Source organism: Mustela nivalis (genome assembly GCF_964662115.1).
Source record: "Mustela nivalis genome assembly, chromosome: 5".
Lineage (NCBI taxonomy): Eukaryota > Metazoa > Chordata > Mammalia > Carnivora > Mustelidae > Mustela > Mustela nivalis.
In genome coordinates, this window is record NC_139024.1 from 41,735,643 (window position 1) to 41,752,051 (window position 16,409).

Below are 16,409 nucleotides of genomic sequence, written 5' to 3' on the forward strand. Positions count from 1 at the left end.
TCACGTACCCCATTGGCTTGTGCCAATTCTCATTTTTACTGGCAGCTGCATTTCAAGGAAAAGCTGGTGAACTGCAGGGAGTAGATAATGCGGACTTCTCAAGGTATCAGTACATCCAGACCCCTGTGTAAAGCAGATAATCGACGGCATCTGTTTAGAATGGGAGCCACAGCAAAGAAGTCACAGCTGAGCCCCCAAGAAACCAGCAAAACGTGCGCACTGGGTTTACAAATCAGCCACCCCTCTCCCCTTTAAGAATGAAAGATCCTCTTGCCATACTGCCATCCTCTCCAGATATTTTCTGCAGACACAGCTATAATGTAGCAGTCGTGGCGGGAGAAAGAAAAACAACTCTCAATTACAGAGGGTGGAAGTTCCAGGCACCAGGCTGGAAGTTTTACGTTTATGATGGCTTTGAATCCTTACAACCAGAGACGGGTAGATATTTTCCTTTTTAAGCTCCCACCTGAAGTTGAGAAAACCAGGAAAGATGCCAGGAAGAGAATTCACTCAGAAGGCAGGCCAAGTGACTATTTAAGAAGTACCTGTCTTTTCGTACTATTTTTTTTCATTATTTGCCATATTTTGACATTCTCATACTGCTGCTTGCCCGATTTTTCAAAGAAGTGAAATATTTAGACATGGAATGTTTGTAGCCTTTTTAATTATGAACTTTTGATAGTTATTTTGCAAGAGTTTAATCAGGGGAGGAACAAAAGCTTTATTAACCTGTTTCCTCACTCTCTTTATTTGTACTATGTGTTTGTTTATTATTGGTTAGCACATACTCCTCATATGGTTTGATGTGAAAGGATGATCTGTCTCCTCATTACGGATCCTCTGCTTGGTGATGAAAAACAAAACAAAACATATGAACAAAGGGAAAATGCCTTCCTGTCATTTCTCAGCCTTCTTTGCTGCTGCTCAGCTGGGCTGTTAAAGAGTGGGGTTTAATGAAAGAAGGTGAGAAGGTGAAAAAAACCGCCCTAATGAGCATGTGTTTAGTTATATGGGGAGAAGCAGCAGTGAGTTCTTTGTGCCTGATTTAACGCCCTGTCCCCCAAGGTCGAGGAAGCCCATCCTCCTTCCTCACCTATTCATTCCTTACCCGGGCAACCCCCTTCTCCACAGACCAGATTTCATCCTCTTTCTTTCTTTCTTTCTTTTTTTTTTTTTTTGATAGTGGAGTTACAAAAAATGTCATTTTCCATCTCCGGCTTGTAGCTCTTGCGAAACACGCAAAAGTGGTGCAGGACGTTCTTTGGGTTACCTGCATCACTGGCAGAGCATGTTGCGAGCAAACATTTCCCATCTCAAGCCTGGGATGACAGAGCCCCGGCCGCGTCTGTCTGAGGCTTGCTGACACTTACCCTTTAGACTGGGAGTGAGGAAGCAAATTCCCATCCAGCACAGAAAAACAAAACGCTTTAATGCTTCAGAGGAGAGCCAATAATAGCTGTCGAAACTCTACAGCAATGCTCCGAATTAGAATGAAATCGTGCAGTCATAATATCATTCCCCAAAATGTCTTTAATCAGCGAGCATTCCAGTCCTGCGGTGAGAGCGTCACACTGAAAATACCAAAGAGAACACGAGGGTCAAACTTGGATAGAGCTTTCAAAACTCTGAGAGGGAGTGATGTTTTTGCTCATCAGTTCTCAAACCAGGGAATCATTACGCATCAGTCCCAAAAGACCGCTCCTGTGGGGAGTGGGGGAGAGGGGCAAGGCCAACCATAGGTAAGAAAAGAAGAAACCTCGAAGCACAGCTCCCTGAGAATCCACAGCTATCTCAGGGAAGCAGGACATGCTTCTCTAATGTTCTGTGTCCAGTAAAATTATTAACATTTTGGCAGAAATAAATTGAGATCTTTCTTTGAAGTTGAAATACGCAGCCTTAACTGTGCTCTCACCCTCTACATTTCACTGAGTGAATAACCTAAATTACACAGAACGGCAGTAAATTGGCTCATCATAGCCCTGTTCTAATTTTAAAAGGATAAAGAACTAGAAAACGAGACAGCCTCCCATATAGCAGTGCAGGGACTAGCGAAGCCTGATAAAGGACTGCCATACTCGGTCCCCAGACAGTCATGGGTTCAAATTCAACCTAGGTGGAACCATCCAATGTCTTGTGTTGAATGTATGTGTGCCCTCCACATAACATTCCTAATAGGGATGCTGACAGCTTGCATTTGTCACTCTTGCTGACTTTCTCAGGACTATAGTGGCTGGCCAACCACGTAGGGAGACTGTCATTTCCACCCATCTAGAGGTGATCCTTGCACTGGGTGAACTCTGAGGCACTAAAAAGCATCTTGCTTTCACACCGTTTGCTGTCTGCTCTTCTTCCAGCTCGGAAGGAAAAGTGTATCAGCCTTTTGACTGGGGAGTGGGGTCGGTGGGGGCGGGAGGGGGGCATCTAACATCCTGATGGGTCCAGGACAGACTTTAAATTTTAAACATGTTCAAGCATGCCCACAAGAACTGCATTTTTCAAACAACAAAATAACTCTCTCAGTTTCAACAAAGCTTTCACATGTGGTGATAAAATGCCAGGTCACAAGTCAAATTTTGACTCCATTACTGAGCATTATCCTTGAGCTCTAAATGGAAAGTCAGTACAATTCACCAGCTGTCAGGCTCCAGCCTTCGCCCAGCCTGAACAACAACAGAATCACAGGCGAAATAGTTATAGCTGCTGGAGTCACTATTTGATTAGACTCTTAATGATTGACTCTGTCCACAGGTCACTTTAGCCCGTCACTCAACAAATAGACTTCAAGCTATTTGGATCCCAGGTTTTTGCTTGGAATTTTGTAGAATTCGGTGAAAAGAAATTTAAAAATCTACCATCAACCCAGATTCAGGATGACTCAGAGACCCTTAAGGTAATTAGATTGCTCCTCTTTGTGAAAAAGCAGAAGTTGGTGTGAATGGGTTGAGATATGGTGTTTCCATGGAGTACCTTTTGTAGGTTGCAAACGGTGTTCACCTTTAGATCTGATATTGAACACCAAGATGTAGGTTGATGAGTGGGGGAATGTCCTATCAGGGTTATCCGTGGGGTATGTCAGAATTGTGGACGTGAGGGACCCTAAACCCATGGGCCACCCCAAGAGAACAGATGACCAGCCCACGGTGAAGAATGGTTGTGCCCATGTGAAATCTTGTTGCTGGAAAGCCTTCCATGAGCTCTCCAGTTTTCCTGTCACCTGAAAGAGGTGCTCATCCCAGCAAGAAGACCTGCCTAAATCCTTTCTTTAGACGCAATCACTTGAATCTGGGCTACATGGGAAGTGGCAACACTTTGAAGTTGGTGTCAAGTCACCAACTTAGTTGGGAAATTAGAGTCTGGGGGGTCACAAGGAGGGCAAAACTGTGCCTATGTCCTCCTGCGAAGGGTGTAGGTGAAGGTAGAAATCTAGAATCCATGACCCTTAAAAGAAAACTGAAGCAACAGATGTTGAAGCCTCCCTACCAGCCTTTTACATCATTAGATGACACTGTCTCCCCCGTGGAAGTAGGCCTGAAGATGCCTTCCTCTGCTGTGGGTAGAGCGGGTACCAGGCACTGGGTACCCATCTGTCAGTTATTCCTTCATCTATTGATGGGTCAGTCAGATCTTCGTTTATACCCTATCCCATCTACCTACCGAGTAGAAAACGATCATTTCAGTTGTGGGTTCTTAAATGGCTATTTCTCTGATGGGGTAAATGGGAAACACTTCTTTTAACCTAAAGCAATCTGGGGAGATTTTCGAAGACTGAACTAGCACTCTGCAGGAAACCTGTCTAGGACTGGCCTGACGCCAAAAGGCACTCACTGCTTCCTGGGTTCTGGACTCGCCACCCTCCAGCTTCCTCCCCAACAGTTTCCCCTCTTCCTTCAGAGGCTGGCTTTTTCGGATTCTCTCCTGTAGGCCAAATATGGGTCCAGATGTTATAAATGCTGCTGGGCTCTGGCCTGGGGCGAGAGGAATGTGGAGGTCACTACCCGAGGGCGTCCGGAATGAGGACTGGGGCGGAATTTGCTAGATCACTGGAGACGTATCATAAAATGAACGCTGTGGCAACCGCGGAGAGGAGGACTGGGAAGCGAACCAAGTGCCTTCGGCGGGGTTCTTGGGGGGGGCAGAGTGACGTGGCTCCCTCCATCAGGTGGAAACCGTGCAGTTCTCCCTCGACCCAACTCACGAGAGATAAAGATGTCTAATCAACCACCAGCGCCGCCGCCACAACTCTGCCTGGGCCCCGGAGGGAGGGGGAGCGCCTTTTCTGCTGAACCAGCGACTCGGGCTTGTTTGTAGGTTCGCAATTCACCATGATAAATGTAAAGACCAATTAAGGTTTGATCCGTGCACACGGGAGGCAGACGGCGGCTGATAGTGGAACCAATTAACGAGCATGTACCCTAATTCCTGTCGCGGCCACCGGGCGCACCGCGGTTCCCCAGGCGCCAGCGGCGGCTGTCCCGGAGCCCCCGTGCGCCTCCGGCCCGGCCCTGCAGGGGGGCGTCCTCCTCGTGCGGGAGGGACGGGGAGCCGGGACCCCCAGCGGCTGGGGAGGGGGCGCGCCGGACAGGGAGGCGCAGAACCAGCCGCCTACGGAGCCCAACTGTTCGTAGCCCGGGCGTGCGGGTGGGGCGCGCCCCAGTGGTCCGCGCCGGGCGGGGGCGACGGGGGCGGCGGGGGCTGGAGAATGCTCCCAGCGCGAAGCCAGCCGGTGCCCCGAGGGCGGAGGACAGGTGGTCGCGTGGCCACCGCCAGGTAGCAAACTGCTCGGGGGCTGCGCAGCGCGGTCCCAATGCTTCGCCCGCCCCCGGGCCTGGCTCATTCTTGCCCACCGCGGGGGCGACTTGGGGCGAGCTGAACGGCCTGTGTCCGCACCCCTGGCCCGGGGCTCCGGCCTCTCGCCTCCTGCTCCCCTCGCCCTTCCGGCTGCCCCAGACATGACCCCCGCGCAAGGTGTTGGCGCTGCGCGCAGCCGGGGCGCGCGTGATTAATGGCCCCGAGGTCGGGGGCGGTGCAGGCACGAGCCCCTTCTTGGCTCGGCCGGGGTGTGAGGGTATCCGGGAGGAGAGCCAGGTCCTGGCAGTGGGAGCCCCCGGGACCGCGGCGGCGGCGGCGCAGAAGAAGGAGGAGGAGGAGGAAGAGAAGTAGGTGACGCGGGCCGGAGAGGCTTGTCCCCTCCGGCCCCAGGGCCGGCGCCACGGCAGGTGCCCCGCGCCGGCAAAGTTTGGAGCCACGGGTGCCGCGCTGCGCGGTGCGCGGGTCCCTCCCCGCGCAGTTCCCTCGGTGGGGTCTGTGCCGCCGCCGCTGCCAGGGCAGGACAAAGGCTCATTAACACGTGATGGGACCGCGCTTCATAAATGGGACTGGAGCGAGAGGGAGCCAGAGACAGAGCGCCAGCGGAGGAAGAGGCAGGGACCGCACGAGCGTGGCGAGGCGACGGGCGTCAGTGCTGGCGGAGACCTGCGGCCCCACGCCGAGCCAGGCTGGGCGAGCGGGAGGACCCACTGAAGAGCCCCGGGAAGGGGCGAGGCTCGCGGGCGGCGGGAGAGGAGGGGTCGCCAGTCGCTGTCGCTGTCGCGGGCGGGCGGGCGCTGGAGGCAGGGGACGCCGGCGCGCGGGCAGCGTGGACCGACTGACTTACTGACCGACCGACGGAGGCACACCCCGCTCCACCCCACCCCACCCCGCCTCGCCCGCATCCCCGCGCCGGCGCCGCCTCCCTCTGGCTACTCCCTCGGCCACCCCTTCCTTCTGCACTTCTTTTCCGCCTCCGCCTCTTCTTGGCTCCGGCGGCGCCAGTGCCTTCCCCTGGCCCGGGCGGGGCGCCTCGGCTCCCGCAGAGCTCCGTAGAGTCGGGAGGAACGTTTCGTTCTAGCAGAGCAGCAGCCCCTGCGCTGGGCGAGAGGTGCCGAGGGAGCTTCTCCCCGAGGACCGGGGGATGCGAAGGGTAAGACCTGGCAGGGTTGCGTTTGGAAATACTTTTTCCGCCTCCCGCCCCCTCGGGTACTGACCAGTGTAGTCCCCAAGTGTCCTTCGTGGAGTTCTTATTCCGTGTGAGCGAATCGTGCGTCGATGTTTACTTAGCTGTACAGCCCCGGCTTGTAAACTGTGGTCTGGGCTACTTCTGGAGCTTTCTACCATTTACTACTTATTGAATGTGTGTGCACCTCTGTGTACACTGATGTGTGTTTGTAGGAAACGTTTAATTGTGCATGTTTGAAAAAATAGGCGCTTGACTTGGTGCTGAATGTCTATAAACCGTATCAGCAACTAAGTGTTTCCAAATACATCGATCTCTGCACCAAACCTAGAAACTGCCTAAAATATTAAATGTCATATAAAGAAATGTATGTCAGGTAATAAACTTTTGGTGTAGAAAAATAGCTGCAGGAGCCACTCTTTTTAAGGAAAAGTAAACGTACCTTTAACATCTAAATTTAAATGTTGATGGAACCATTTAACCCCAAACAAGCCATTAGACGAAAAAAGTTGCTGTGTTTTTGAAAGACATTTCTCTGTAAGGCTCACCATCATAAATGGATCGCCTCTCCAGTGGAGATGTTGGCAGTGACAGACAGGAGAAACTGTCATTTGGTCCTTTGGAAGTTTGAAAGCAACATGCATGCTTCTAATTATAGTTTTAAATTGAACAAATGAGGGAAAAAAATGGTAATCTGTTCATCATTTTGCCTCCCATCTTCATTTCCCTTCAAATTAAGTGCCATTCTTGTCTTTGTTGTTGCTTCTTGATACATTAAGCATCCTTGGGCATTTAATAAGAGATTACAACAGATTTACTGGTTTTAAAGGTGTTGAAAGATATCTCTGTGGGTCCCATAACTTCTCCTCGTTTTTTATTACCAAGTTAATATCGTTTCAACCATGGGGGAAATGCAATTTCTTAGCGTAAACTCAGTAAACATTGAGTATCAGTGGGGTGACCATTGCCATCCATCTATTTTGCAGAATATTGAGAAGCTCAGAGCAACTAACCTTTAAGGTTCCCATAGGACTTTGTCTGATTTAAAGTGTTGCTTTTCTAATCCCACCCTACTGACAGTTTGCAAGGGAAGATATACTGATTGATTTTTCTCTGTCCCTTTTCTCCCCTGGTACTCATTCTCCCTCCCACCATCTCTAACTCAGTTAAAAGCAATTTTATCAAAATAAAAGGACACGCATAGTTTCTTAAGTGAGACAAATAATATTCTGATTATATCCATACATGAACAGAATCCATGAGCCTCCAGATTGTTAAATGTTGCATACTGCAAGCGGTTACTTGTAGGCACGATAGCAGTTGCTGTAGTTGGGCAAGAGGCAAGAGGATGGACGTGGTTTTTAAAAACTAATCCATTTTAGGTTACCAACAGAACTTACTGTGAACAGATTCTTTTTGTTCCAAAGATGTCTCCCACTCCAGGCAAGGAGCAATCCTGGCTGAGGTACGTATCAAGTGTCTGATGGGGAAAGGTCTCATTGTGTTCCTAAGTCTCTGTGGGGGTAACGTGAGGCCCCAGGGGGGAAATGCTCAGTTCTGACCTTTCAAAAATAAAATTACTATGCTTGCACACTCATTGTTAGGAAGGCAAATTAGATATTCACGCCCCCCAGTTTCAATAGATAGCTTCGATATAGATGCCTATGAAAAGAATGTTATTCCTGGTCCCTTAAAAAAACAGATGATGTTATTTAGTGTGGCATGTAAAGTTTTACATTTTGTTGCAAATCTGATTTCACGTTGGAGTAGTGCTTGGCTTTGTTTGTTATCCACTGTTTTCTGTCTTTTTCTGTTACCCTTTTCCCAGTGGACTCTGTGCCTCCCTGTCGCCTGTGAGATCGTGCCTCTCTAATAAGCCTAGCTGCAGGATCAGTGTGTTCTTTTTGGCATTTCAAAATGTTAAAATAGTGAAATTGTTAAATGTTAACAAGATGAAACTGCTGGGAATGAAATTCTCTGGAAGAACCACTCTATCTGTGGCATATTACAGTCTATTCCAAAAGAAAACTCTTTGATTCAGTCCTACCTCTTTTCTCAAGAAGGAAGCAGCCCCATTGATTGTGGTGATAAGTATTTAGTATGCAGTCTCAGCTTATTAATTACTAAGGCAAAGCCTGAAAAACTCTTTCAAAACAATCTTATGACATTCTTCTTTGCTTTGACTCAGGATGAACATGAACTACCAGGAAATTGAGACAGGCTCCTTGGTTGTCTCGCATGTTAGTGTTTGGAAGTAGAATTGAAATACTTGGCTGTTGAAGAATAAAGTATGATGAAACAGAACTTAGAATAGCTGTTGGTAGTTCACCACGCTTACCAAATGTTTCTTCCCAGAAAACAGTTGGCCTAATAAGAAAAGTGATTATTTCCCATAATTAGCTCTCCAGGAATGCTGCAAAAGAAAAAAAAAAAGTAATAAATTGAATCTGGAGATACCTAACAACACGTGATGAGTAAAACAAGATTTAGTGATAGCGTCTTGAATTTGGTTAGTCAGATGGAGCCTGTCCTTGAGGTTGCTGACTGTTTTTCTTGGGGGTAATTATGTTAGCTCAGTTGCTTGAAGAACACAGATGAGAGCTTTCATTCCTGCAAAAAAAAAAAATAAATAAAAGGATGCTGTGTCTTCAGTGTAATCTGTCTCTTCTGTTTTTGTATTCATCATTTTTTTTTTTTGTATTCATCATTTTCTAATTGAACTGACAAATGAGTTAGAGGGAAACCAGCCTTTGGGTTTAAATTATTTATAATTCTGCTTTTGCCTCTGAAAAGACCTGGACCTAACATTGTTTGAAAAACTGCTGGGGCCAAGTTTACATATTGCATATCTTTCTTTTGAGGGACTACAAGCTCTGCTGGTTTTTCTTTTCTTGATTGAAGATGTGGTAGAGAACCTAAAGAATAAGAGGAAATCAAAACCAATTGATACACTTTAACTTCATACACCCCATCTCTAGCGCTTTCTTAATTCTTTTCTGATAGCAATGTTCACTTTCTATTATAACTGCATGAATGCCGTTTCTGAGGTTTTGGGGGATAACTACACTTTGCCACTGAATTGTTACTTAATGTTTTTGATAATTATTTAATTCACTGATCTGTATCTTCTTAGATTAGATTGGGTTTAACAATTACATATTACAGGTCAACTCGGATTTCTCCCAGATATGTTTTAGACTAAAAGAAAGAATAAATGTTATCCAGAAAAATATATAACATCAAATTATATCCCGCATAATTTTAGATGATTGGGATGTATGAACACACTCATATATATATATGAACAAACTTTTTCATAGGTGTGTATCATGCCTGACATAAAAATTTAGACCCATTGTCTTTATATATCTGAATATATAATTCATATTTTAAATAAATACTACAAATTTGGGAAAATGTCCAAATTCAAGGCAGCTATACAGCTGGACATAGAAGACTCAAGGCAAAAGAAGTATCCACCTTGCATCAAAACAAGTCTGTTCTGATTCTCTAGGGTAGCAGAGATCTTTTCCCATCTCAGGTGTTCTAAGAATCTTACAAAGATGCCAGGATGGGCATAACTATCTTTGATTATACTTTTCTCATCAACACTGATTGATGTGTTTAATACAGTTCTCACCGGTCCTACTAGTTGTTTATTATTTTTGGAAAGGAAGTTGGGAGAAAAAAAATACAAGATTATTATTCTATCATAGAATGCATATTAATACCAGTGTATTTGTAATATACAGCACATTATAGTGTCATCACAAATAAGTTTAAACTACAGGAAATAGGTGAGGAGGGAGAGGAAAGGTTGTTTTTAGAGGTTTTCCAGTGCCTCTCTTGGTACTACTCGAATAGTTTGATGTTAGAGAAACTCCTATCTTAAACAGGCCTCAATGGATAATAGGTATGTTTATGACCTATCAGTGATAATGGGTCAAAGCCATTACATAAAGTAATCTGTGATTACCTCTACTTCTTAACAGAAAATGTTTACTAAAAGCTTTCCTGGGTCATATTTCTTCACTGCACGGGTGCCTCATGGAAAGTAAAGTACATTTCATTATAATAGTTTTTCTAGCACAGTTGCCATTACAAATACCTTCTTGAGCCAGTTTTTGTTGATATTTTCCATATATTTGAAGTATTTTCCATATGGATTGTTAACAAATAACGTCTGGATATCCTCTAATTTAAAGTTTATTCGGACAGGTTAATTTCATAATTTAGTGAGCACGAGGTTCATTGTTTTGTTTGTATGGGTTTTCGAAGGAAGAATTGTTTACTCACCAAACCTGAGCAAATGGGCCTGGCAGAGCCAGAGCAGTTGTTCTGAAATACTATAAATTCTGGTGCAGCCCCAGCTGGAGAAATTTTCACACCTGCACCTTAGGAAAGCTTTCAAAATTTTGCTTTGTTTGTTTTGTTTTGTTTTTGAATATGTGAGTTGAGACTGGTTAGATGGGAATCAATATTTCTTAGCTAAATCTTTTTTTTTTTTTAACTTATTGTGCTATTGCATTATATTCTGTAGTTCTGAATGAGTTTCCTAAGGTAGATTATGCATTTTTTTTAATCTAACAAGGGATTTAAGTTCCCTTTTCTCCTAACACAGACAGCAAATAATTTTTCCTAAGAGCACAATATTTTATTATCTAATTCTTATTTTTTCCCCTTGAGTTTGGATTCTTAATTGGGTAGAGTTTGGATTCATTGAGTAGAAATTTGATATCTTTGGCTTGATTCTTTACCATCATTATCTACTCCGAAAAGCATTTAAAATTTGTTTTTTACTTTAGAGATAAAGTGCAGTATAGTTTCCTAAATTTGACAATGTAATATCTATTTTTTTTTAATTCCTACTAGCAAATTCCATGCTATTGCTTTTTAAAGAAAAGCAGAGGCATTTTTCAAAGATGTGCCAGGCAATCTGTTGTGGTAGTTGAATATACTGGCAAATGCTTTCACAAACTGTGTATGTCAGTAGTATATTTAAATATAATTAAAATAAAATATAATTAGGAAATAATGTTTTTCAAAGTTTATGTTTAAATGGGAGGGTTCCCTTTTTTCCTCATTATTTCTTCATCTGTTCTTTTAGACCATCTATTTAGAGAAGAAAATTGGACTATGAGTTCTATAAATCGAATTAAGTTGCAAGGAGTTTTACATTTAAATTGGTGATAAATTCCAGCGTGCTTTTTAAAAAACAAATTTCTCCTGGATATTCGTCTAGGAAATTTTATAACATTGATTTCTGTTGGCCAAGAGGCTAATATAGCAAGCGAACCAATGCCATAAGCAGTATGCTTTTGTCCATCTTGTTTGCTTTTAACTCAGCTATATTTAAAAGTAATCAACCTGATTTATTCGTTAGAAAATAGACTTTATTTAATGCCACTATGGTCTGTGTATTTTGGTTTATTCCCGTGTGGCTTTTGAAATGGACCAGATTTCCAACTCATTTCAATGCACTGCTACCAGAATATGTAAATGTTTTCTCTAGCATTTGTACAATTGTGGTGAGCAAGCAGGATACATGTGGAGAAGAAGGAAAGCTAAACAATTTAATATATAACCAAAAAAGCAAAAGATCGTCCAGAGAGTTCGGTGTCTTTGCCCATGTGGTAATTTGACTCGAGAAGACAGACAACTAGTTTTGGGAGTTCCAGCAAAGTTCTTACAAACAACAACCAGAAAAGGGAAAAAAACCTTTGGATGATTGTAGTCCTCAGCGGAGGAAGTGAAGTATGAGTAATCTAAGATCCATTTTTATTGATGAAATAATTAGAAAGGAAACACTCTGTCCAAAGTCAGACATTTAAGTATTTGAAGATCCATTTCCATGTATTTATAACGCTTAGATATTTTTGCAAGCTATATGCCAACTATAAGCAGTAATAGGTTGCATAATTTAATTCTGTAAGTTAATTTGCTGCAGATCTGCATTTCTTGGGCCTACTGCAAAATTTCCATTTTAGTTTGTTGTTTTCTGGGTGCCTCTCCTGTGACACATTGTTTTACAGTTTGAGGAAGAGATGAACAGAAACAGAAACATATCTAGTTTAAAAAATAAGCTGAATGTTAACTACCATTCCTGGTTTCCCGTTCTTTTATTCTCAGTCATCATGGGTTCTTTCACAGTAGAACGGAAAGAAATGGCTAGCAGACCTAGAGAGCTTTGCATAGACCTTGTAAATAGAATTAGGAGAAAATGGTGTGTGGCGTTCTTAATTTATGTCTGCATGCTGGGTAAGTACATACTGTATCTTGAAGCCACTTTTCTCTGTTGGTCAAAAATATAACAGTAAGTTTCCTGAAAAAGTGCAGAGAAGCCCGGAATTGTAGACCGTTGAGAGGTTCCTTGAGAGGTTCCCACTCGTTAGGATATGTTTCTTTTCAGGCTAGACCACAGAATTCTATTTCAGTCCCATAGAAATGCCTTGGTTTTAAACATCTTCTCTGGGAAACTACTTTACCATCAGCGGGCTCCCTTAGCCATCCATTTCAACCTACACTCACAGAATATTCTTTCTTCTTATCCTCAGTTCCTAAAGGTTCATTTTTATCTGCCCCCTCAAGCATTTAGTCTTTCTCATAGGTCTCCATAAACTTCAGAGTGTGTTAGAATCTCCTGGAGGGACTTCTAACAACACACCTGTTCCCCAAATTCCACTGTTTCTGACTCCATAGGTCCAAGGCGAACCTGAGAATTTGCAGTTTTTTAAGTTCCCAGGTAATGCTGATACTACTGTTCGGGAACCACTGGCCTATAAAATCACTCTGCATGCGCTCACAGACCACTGTGGGATGTCTCAGACTGCTCTTTGAGGTGTGTGCACCCTGGATGTCCAGCCTGTTCTCACCCATCTTATTTCCTAATTCTTCATCTTCACATCACTGTTGCTGAATATTCGCAGTTCCTCAGCTCGGTTCATAAGCACGAAATTGCACCACACAAATCCTGGGGAGGGTTTGACCTTGAAAGAGTACAACAGAACTACCTCATGGTTTCAGAGACATCAAATCCTATCCTTGCATCCAATTGCACACTTCCGTCTTAATTGAAACTACATTTCCAAAGCACATGTTTCATCTCTAGTGAAACCTACTTCCTCCAGTTCTGTTTGTATATAATTATTTGCATCTTGAAAGCATATTTTTATGTTTGCATCTTGCATGTCAGTACACACTATTTTTTTTTTTAAATTTCAGCTAAAGTGGATGGCACATAAGTACCTAATTTATAAAATCATGTTTGAAGGGAATCTGGATTTAAACAATAAAAACTTTCTTAAAATTATTCCAGTGAGAAGATGATAGGAAGGAAAAGGAATTATTTAGAAAGCTACCATATCCTCGATTTGTATGAGTATCTGGACAAATATTCATTTGTGAAATATTCCATTGTAACCCCTGTAATGATAAATAATTTTCCATTCTTTTTCATCCCAGAACTATGGCCTGTGTTGGTGATTTCATATTTGAAAATCAAAAAGCCAAATGTTTCATAAAATAGAAATGAGTTGGGTTTGTTATTAGAATTGATTTTGGGCTCCTGAGATATTCTCATCTCACTTTTAGCATCTCTTGGCATAAACATACTATTTGTTTCCAGTAGAACTACTTTCCTTTACTCATCCTTAATTACTTTCTTGAGGCAGACTTCCAAATATTCACAATTAATTTTATCAATATATTAAATTTTCTCCATGCCCCTTTGCCCCAGAAAAGCAATTAAAAATGTAGTTTTTGTAGGCAGTAATAATAACCCAATTTTAACCCTCCATAACATATTTTCTTATTTATGTTTTAATTAATTTGGTTGTAAAATACATAAAATGCTGTAGCAGGAAAAGTTGCTCAACCAAAGCAAGAACTATGTCCACTGAATAGAATAACAAATTGATTCCTGAGGGCTTATAAAAGCCACTCCATCTAGTGGTTGAATTTTCACATAACTTCTCTTGACAAGTGGTTTTGAAAACACACTTGCACGTGGAGAAACCCCTTTGGGAAAGATTAATGCATAATAACAGGCATTCGAGGAAAGGAAAAACTTCATTATAATCACAACCTCATAGATCGTCTTTAAAGGTCTATCAACAGCCTGTAATCAGGATTCATTCAAGACTGTGCGTGTCACAAAAATCTCTTTGTTTACCATTGCTGTGTGCCAAAACAGTGAGGTTTATAACACACACCCAGGTTCCGCAACGATTGGAATAAAAAGTATATTTCTAATCTTTGCCTCAGGCTTCCACTTGCCATCGATATAACTACCGGTTAATGATGAGATAAAAGGTCCTGGGATGAAGAATTGTTGATGCCTTTTTATTGGGGCAGTTGTTTTTGTTTTTTTTCTTCAGGTGGATGTTTGTATGAGACCAAAACTCCATTTTAATTCCCTTATAACTGACGGACTTTATGCCAAGGAAAACAATCGACAGTTAGATGCCTTTTAGCTAAGATAGATCTGCCACGTCGCTGACGAACACCTACATCTGTTTAGTAACCAGATATTGAGTACCTACCCCAGACCAGACACTGTGCCTGGCAGAGGACACGCGAGGCTTATAAGACAGGTCTCTCCTCTCAAGGTGTTCACGATTTGAAGGGTTTCGACACAAGAAAGACTGACACAGGGTGACTCAGCAGTGCCCATTCTCTCTCCAGGGAGAAAAACTCAAAGCATCTGTAGGAAGGGGGTTACACAACCCAATTACTGGGCTATGCACCCCATACCATTGGGTGAAACAATATGGTAGGCCTATGACATGTTTTCATATCCGATTCTATTCTGTCATCTGTGGGAGGAGAAGGACAGATGGGTGGCCTTTATTGGACAAAGTCGGGGGAGAGGGAAAATCATTTCTCTTGCTTCCCTGTCTCCCCCCTTACACAGGGGTAATAGGTGGATGTGTATTTCATGTCTACAGTGCTAGGCACAGAGTATGTGCTCAATGAAAATGTGATACATGAAGCCGCTGAGGGCATATAACTTTGTATCCATCAGCTACATGGCTGTTAGGGACACAGCTTTGTGCTGTTTGGGGACCAGGAATCTGTCACGAGCACTCCCTTGTTGGAGCCTTACAAAGGTTTACAGAATTTCTTAGCCTTGATTCCAGCGAGCATCTTAGGAGCGGGCCTCAAAGAGTCATCTTCTGACTGGGCCCAGCAAAACCCCACACTGCTCATGGTGGGAAACTGAGTGATTTCAAGTTGAGTTTGAATTTCTCCATATGGGAATGAAAGCTTCGAGCTTTTGTTTACTAACAACCATCATGCCCCATTCAGCCCTAAACAAGGTGTCCTCGCCTTTCCCTGCCGGTATTGTGGAAACTGTCATTACTGTCCACAGTCCTTACAATTGACTAAATGAAGGGGGAAAATCTAATTTTAAAAAATGGTGACAAAGACAAGTTAGATTTTTTTTTATTATTTGCCAGCAGTTGCTGAAAATAAAGTGCTAATCCAGGGTTAGGAAATATAGTTTATAGTTAATTATCATACTTTGTCCCTGAAGACCACAAGGCAAGGATGTTTTGCAAGCACTATGGGCAGTCTTTTTGCTGTCAACAGATCTTTCCTTCAGATTTTAGTCATTTGCTATGTAAAATGATCAGCTACTGTTTATTACATCCTTTCCCCCAAATCAATTCTTCCCCCTTAGAAACCAAGAAAAGGGTCTTATGTAGTTTCTGGACCTCAAAGCTAAGAGCAGTTAACTTCGAATTACTCAGCCCTGGGTTGAGTTCTAGTTCTGCTCCTCTAGTTAGAGAGAGACCTAGAATTATTTTACTACTCCAAGCCTCAGTTTGCTCCTATGTAGAAGGGGGATCATGATAGCACCTAATGCATGTAAATATTTAAAAAATAATTTATATTCTTATCACATAAACAATCTAATGTTTCTTATTACATTATTGGGGAATTGGAATCTTCTCTATTGTGCAGTTATTTAATCACCCAAAACATTCAATCACTCTAAGATTTGAACCTAGAGAAACAAGACTTAATTTTTCACTGAGCTTAATTTGTATGTTTGTTGATTCAAAGAGAATGTACTCCCTCATTGAAAGATTAAGGAAGAAATGGAAAGGGATGCTGCACCACTGGACAACATGTAGCATACTTTAAACTGTTGCTTCCTCGGCAATGAACTGTCAGATAACCTATCTCCTGGGTTCAAGGTGTTTTTTTTTGGGCTGGCTTTTAATGAACAAACTTCACATACATGATAAAGACGAGCTTATGGAGTATTTTGTATATGGACTGTGGCTTCTATTGAGTTGAAAATTTTGCAGTTTTTAAGGGAAAGCTGCATCTATTATGCCTGGTTACTTTCTTTACAGATATGTAGAAAAGGTAGCCCTCTTTAAAAAAAGAGAGACAAAGGCACTTAGTA

At 42.9% G+C, this 16,409-nt stretch overlaps 1 protein-coding gene and 1 long non-coding RNA gene across 4 annotated transcripts in view; one reads left to right on the top strand and one right to left on the bottom strand.

Moving 5' to 3' along the window:
* Positions 1-6,219, bottom strand: LOC309864291. The gene is made up of 3 exons (XR_014311437.1): positions 6,024-6,219; positions 1,371-1,571; positions 1-123 (listed from the first exon to the last, which is right to left on the bottom strand). It is a non-coding gene; the product is annotated as an uncharacterized lncRNA (long non-coding RNA).
* Positions 4,682-16,409, top strand: part of CNR1 (cannabinoid receptor 1) — a 24,125-nt gene continuing 12,397 nt past the window's right edge. Inside the window, exons 1-2 of one of the 3 annotated variants that reach the window (XM_082729624.1) lie at positions 5,307-5,959; positions 7,375-7,457. The gene's annotated coding sequence lies outside the window, so the exon portion shown is untranslated. Of the gene's footprint in view, positions 4,768-5,306; positions 5,960-7,374; positions 7,458-16,409 lie in introns of those variants that run through there. The other 2 variants (XM_082729625.1, XM_082729623.1) reach the window with 2 other exon arrangements.